Here is a 5799-nt window from a genome sequence, read left to right on the forward strand (position 1 = left end):
CCATGCTTAGTGGAGCTGACAGATCCAGGATGGGCTGCCCTCTAGCCTAAGAGAGAGGGAGTTGTCTGCAGGGACCCACTTTGGTGACTGAGGTACACTTGTCGGGAGGAGACACCGCTAGTGAGGAAGGGGTTGTGGCCTGCAGGGGACCAGGCTGCTTCCTGAGCATAGCCTTCCTCCTCCTCTGCACCTACCCACGGCTCTCACACCCCCAAAGAAGCCTCCTTCCCCTCCATAGGAAGCCACTCCCTCTTCCTGTCATTTAACGTTTCTTTGGCCCTGGGATTCCAGAAGTCTGGGCTAGGAAGATAATAGACTCTGTTAGAAGATAATAGGCTCTGTGGGGATCTGTCCTGCCTTTAGTTGTGGAGCAGTGAGCAGAACCAATATGTGGATATTGGCGTGTCTGGCAGGAACGGATATCTCCATGGCAACTGTAGCCTCTAAAATTATCTGTGTGACATTGGACCAGCTCCTTATAACTTCCGAGAGTCAGGACACCTGCCTGTGAAGTTGGGTCAGTGATAAGGGAGCTGACTCTTGCTGTCTCCCACACCCCCCCTCCTCTGGGGACTCTCTTCACGTCTCACCTCACCCTTGAACCTGCCAAGCTCTCCCTGCCTTAGAGCCTCTGCCCTGTGATCCTCTCTTTCTCTCTGTCTCTCACTCAGAGGACTTCTCATGGTTTGCCCTGCTCTTTTTAGGTGAGTGTTGCCTGTCCCTACTAAGTGTTGCTGGCCCCTGCTAAGCTCTAAGACCCGCTGATGTCCCCTCACACTGCTGAAGGCAGTGCCTGGTGGATCCTGAGTCTCGTAGAACTCCACGTTGTTGCTTATCACTCTGTAAGCTCCAGTGACTGTCACCGCTGTCTGTCTGGAGGGAACAATTCCTGAAGGAGTGTTGGTGTGGTGTAGCATGTAGGAATGCTGGAGAAGCAGAGGGTGTGAGCAGGACAGGCTGCTCTATTCTACAGCTGGACAGAGGTCTCTCAGGTTGTCTTCTGTGGCTAGAACTGGACAATACAGACTGAGTTGTTTACAATGAGTAAATCTTTGTGTGCTGGGCTTGGAGCCTGAGAAGTCCAAGGGCATGGCTGCGCAGTGTGGCCTTAGGCTAGGAACATAACTTTTTTGTTCCAGCCTAACTTAGAGAGGGCATTCGCAGCAATGTGAGACACCTTTTACAAGACCACTCTGCTGTGAGCCATGAACCCATCCCCCCACCAGCATATGAAAGGACAAATTCATTTAGGAGGGCAGAATCCTTGTACCGCAAAGATACCACATTCAAATACTGTTAACCTATGTCTTGGGAGGAGGTTAAGTTTCCAACAGTGACATGGTCTTAGGCCCAGAAGTGGGTGTTATGCCTCAAGTTTTGGGTAGTTGGGGACAGGAGACATGGCTTGGTGATAATAAACACCTGTTGCTCTTCCAGAGGACCAGAGTTTGGATTCCAGCACCCATATCAGGTAGCCCAGCTGCTATTAGCCCAGCTCTGGAAGATCCAATGTTCTCTTCTAGCCTCTGTGGGTACCCACATGCTCATGCATATCTTACATAGGCAGACACATGTATACACGTAAATAAAAAAAATCTTAGGTTAGAAACTGCGGCTCAGACAGTGACAAACCTAAGACCACCATGTTGGTCGCTGTACTTCCAAAGCCGTCAAACACACATCAAAGAGTGATGTCATAGGCCAGTAATCCCAGGACTTGGGAGGTAGAGGCAGCAGAGCCAGGAGTCCTTGGCTACACATCAAGGCCAGCCTGGGTTACATTAGAGTCTGTGTAGACAAATAAAAGCCCTTAGCACAGTGTCTAATCACTAAAAGTCTTGTCAGTGCTTAGAATTCGGGAAATATGCCTGGGAACAACCTGTGTGCATGGGCCAGAACAGTAGCCTCTGGCTATGTGTGTTTCTCGTATGTCTGAGCCTCCTGGTGGAGAACTCCATGCTGACGCCATCGGGGTTCTCTGAGCTGGGAGGTCTTTTCTGGAGTCCCGGAGTATACGCTGAGGAGGCCTCTGTCCTGTAGCTGGATTAGAAGCTTTGCATGGTCGCTAGGTCTGACATGGGGCAGGCCCAGTGGAGACAGGACAGGAGCTGCAATACCCAGGCTGTGATCTTGGGTTACATGCTGTGGCAGACAGCTGGCTGCACAGGCACACGCACACACACACACACACACACACACACACACACACACACACCTGCTCCTTCACGTAAGTCACACTCATGCTCACAGGGTTTGGGGGTTTGGGTCATTTTGGGTCATTCCACATTCCAAGAGTCTTCTTAGACCCCAGGCTGTGGTAGGGTCAGGTCATGTGGTACACCAAGGACCCACCGTGCCCATTCTAAAACACCTAAAATATCCAAATTTCTGTGTGCATCTGTGTGTGTGTGTGTGTGTGTGTGTGTTTTGAGATAGAGTTCACTCAGTGTCCTGGAACTCACTATGTAGACTTTGAACTCATAGAGCTCTGTTGCCTCCACGTCTGGAGAGCTGGGATTAAAGTTGTGAGCCACCATACTCGGCTGCTTAGGATCTCTGCAAGTTCCCACCCAGTGTAGCTACTCTTGTACCTACAATCCTAGCATTTGAGAAGGTGAGGCAGAATGATCGCCAGGAGCTCCAGGTCAGCCTGGGCCACATAAGGATAGCTCATCTCTTAAAACAACAAAAGATTAGTGAAAAAAAAAATGAGTTCACGCCCTCCCCATTCTTTTCTTTGTCCCTTCTCACAGGCCTTCCTTTACTAGCTGGCCTGGGACCAGTGAAGTGCTTCCCCTCCCCCCCTCGCTGTAAGCTCACACTCACACACCTGCTTGTGTACACACAACCAGATGCCAAGTCTGGCAGCTCCTCCCCTGCCAAACCAGATCAGGTCTGGCCCTTGCCCAGGTGTACGCCCCAAAGGACATCCTGTTTTTCTCTCTGCCCTGAGCACATGGCCCAGATCGGATGCTTATGAAATCCTTCGCGTTCTTCCCTCACCAGGTCCCTGATGGCCTGGTGCCCAGAGCTTGGCTTTGGTCAGGCTGGGACAGGAAGCTCTCAGTCCTGCTGACAACAACCCCATCTGAGACATGGGAGGAAACAGTTGGCTACTGGTCCCATCACCACGTGTGACCGTGAGTGTACCTGTGCACACAGGCTCACAGGAGGACGTGACCCATCCAAGGCCACAGGGACTGTCAGCGTGGGAGCCCAGCCACGGTACATCTTTGCACTCACCACTGCTGATAGGGTCAGGCTCCAGTCACCGCCGTTTGCTGATGGGGTGACATACAGTAAGCGCTCAATAAATGTAGCTACTAGAGTGTGTCTCAGACCTCATCCTCAGACTTGGCACGCGAGCACACATCAGGAGCATCCTGGGGTATAGCATGCTGTTGAACTTACGTCTGATTTACATCATACCCTATGTCTGTGAGTCCAAATGAAGCTCCTGTTCACCTCCAGCAATGCACACCACACCATACTGATATGTGAGAGCCCAAGTTGCATTTTTAAGCTTTAAGAGCTATGCCTAAGAGATTCAGGAAACAAAATGCCTCTGGTCTGCAAGCCCCTTGGCCAAGGACAGACAGTTCCTGAAATGCTGGAGGCTGTTGTTTATGGGGGATAACAAGCCACATTTTTTCATTCCCCTGACCAAGTTTGTTTGACCCATCTGCACCAATGTGCTTGATCAGATGTGGGCGGGAGGTTGACAGGGTAGAGGTGCGTCAGGATGTATGCTTGCCCCTGATTGGACCTGATGGGAAATGCAGTGAATTATGGGTTTTCCTCCGTCAGCTGCTACAAACTGTGATTCCAGGCCATTTCCCAGGAACCTGGGTGTGGACCTGGCCAGAGACCACCCACCTGGCCAGTATTTAATTAAAGTATGCTTCAAACTTGGCTTTAAGCTGTGTTCGTTTCGTGGTCTTCTTCTCAATGGGTGGGATTACCAGGTACTCAGAGGATCTCTGATCTTGTGTCGTGGCAAGGGGATGGTGTTCATCTAAGCAGAAAAGTATGCTGCCTGTCTGTGGTCCTGGCCAGGGGCGGTGAGTGAGAGAGTGACCCCTCCAGCAGGTTGCTGGGTTTCTGCACAGGAGGTGCCAGAGGTAGGGGGCATTCTCGACTTGTATTGGTCTCATTCAAGTTTCAGTCCTGCCAGCTGTTCAGTCTTGGGCAGGATGCTTTCGTGCACATACGCTGTGCTCCACTTTCTGTGAACTGGAGAGTGGTAACCCTCTTCAGATGTCTAGAAGGACAAACACCTCTATAGTCTACTGCAGAGACAGAACCAGCCCAGGCAGGTGCTCCATATGTCACTGTCATTGGTTTTTGGTTTTGGTTTTTTTGTTTTGTTTTGTTTTGTTTTTTTCATTTTTTGAGACAGTTTCTCTGTTGCTTTGGAGCCTGTCCTGGAACTAGCTCTTGTACACCAGGCTGGTCTAGAACTCACAGAAATTCACCTGCCTTTGCCTCCACCCCCTGGCTGGGATTAAAGGCGTGCACCTCCACCCCCTGGGTCTACTACTATTATTATTATTTTTTTTTTTAAGATAGGGTCTCACTGGGTAGCCCTGGCTGGCCTGGAACTCACTATATAGACCAGGCTGGCCCCAAATGCAGAGATCCATCTGTCTCTCTCAAATGTCAGGTTGGTCTTGAACTCACTGTGCACCCAGGAATGACCTTGAATTTCTGACCCTCCCGCTTCTACCTCTCAATACTGGACTGATGGACAGGAGCCACACCTTGCCTGTGCAGCGCTGGCGATCCAACCCAGGACTCCACTCATGCTGGGTAAGCATTCTGACAACTAGCTGCCTTCCCCAGCTCTCGGAAGCTCCGTTTGTCCCCTGGGATATGGTACTGCGTCATCCTATTACAGGGTTTGTCCTGCTGGTCTATTGCCTCTTCTGGTGGCAGGACAGTCCATTCCTCTAGACTGTGAGTCTCTGGAGAGCAGAGTTCTCTTTGTGCCGCCTCTAGCGGTAGCCTGTGTGGCTTGGCTTTCTCTTCCCACCACAGCCTCACATTATTGGTCCAGGCGCCATGCACTAGGTGAAGTGCAACAGTTTTCTAGCAATCTCAAGGACCCGATGTCCTCGTTGTCCATCCTTTAGAGGCAAAACTAAAACAAAATCAACAGCAGAACAGTTGTGCAATGCACACCTGTAATCCCAGCACTGAGGACTGGGCAGGAGGGGAGCCAGCCAAGCCAGCTTGAGCTACATAGCAAGGCCTTGTCTGAGAAAAGAAAGACGTGGAGGGGTGGCTCAGTGGTTAAGAGCGACTGCTGATCTTCCAGAGGCTCTGAGCATTCACGTCAGGTATTTAATAACTCCAGCTCCAAGGGACCCAATACGCTCTCCTGGCTTCTGTGGGCACCCACACACCTGGTGTCCACTTGCGTGTGCACACACAAACATGAAAAAATAAAATTTTAATGAGTGAATAAAAAGCTAAACAAAAACAAAAACTGAGGTTCAGAGAGGTTGAGACAGGTCCTGGGCTCACACAGCATCTAACCCTGGCCTATTGACTCACCCTAACAAGGCACTAGATTTGCGGGGAGAGGCTAGATGCTCACACCCCTCTTCTGGCTATTGGAAGCCCCACTCTCTCCTTCCCCTCTCCCTGCCAGTTGGGTTCTATCTACTCCATGCTCCCTATCCAGTAAGGTCCCCAGAAATGACCCTTTCTAGTTTGGCTGGCTTTACAGGGTTGGTGAGCGAGGACAGCCTGCAGGTGGTGGACCTATTGAGAGCCAGGGCTACTGTTTAAAGACGC

Source organism: Microtus ochrogaster, linkage group LG8, assembly GCF_000317375.1.
Source record: "Microtus ochrogaster isolate Prairie Vole_2 linkage group LG8, MicOch1.0, whole genome shotgun sequence".
NCBI classification, from domain to species: Eukaryota; Metazoa; Chordata; class Mammalia; order Rodentia; family Cricetidae; genus Microtus; species Microtus ochrogaster.